Source organism: Penaeus monodon, chromosome 20 (assembly GCF_015228065.2).
Source record: "Penaeus monodon isolate SGIC_2016 chromosome 20, NSTDA_Pmon_1, whole genome shotgun sequence".
NCBI lineage: Eukaryota > Metazoa > Arthropoda > Malacostraca > Decapoda > Penaeidae > Penaeus > Penaeus monodon.
In genome coordinates this window covers 24880924-24881355 of record NC_051405.1, presented here as the reverse complement: position 1 = coordinate 24881355, position 432 = coordinate 24880924, and the positions used below count along the sequence as shown (strand labels likewise).

General features: G+C 32.9%; 1 protein-coding gene across 1 annotated transcript in view; it reads left to right on the top strand.

Moving 5' to 3' along the window:
* LOC119585732 (transient receptor potential channel pyrexia-like) overlaps positions 1-432 on the top strand; it is a gene marked incomplete in the record, with an annotated part of 81321 nt that overhangs the window by 79314 nt on the left and 1575 nt on the right.

Genomic DNA, 432 nt, shown 5'->3' with positions numbered 1-432 from the left:
ACCTAAACTCCTCACAATTGGTGTAAAATGGTATTGTAGAAAATTCGCCTAAACTAATAACCTAATACTGATTAACCTTAAATAAACTCCTTTATTTCATTCTTGCAAGCATGAACTTGAACACTAGTAAACTAACTTTTATACGCAGGCATTTTTTTTATATAAACAACCTCCCAGTACTTAAACTTAAACAGATAAGCTAAAGCAAAATAAACACCCAAGGGTAATAAAGTACCATTTCCAAGTTAGACATAATCTTAATAAATTGGCATCAACTAATCAAACGCTATGAACTATCTAATCCCGGGTCCTTTATCAGCGAACTTAGACTTAAACTTATGACCTAAAATCATTATAGACCTAAACCTCCCGTGCCCTTAAATTTTCAGCCAAAATTAAACCAATTAAGAACCCAGTCCAGCTAAACTTAGG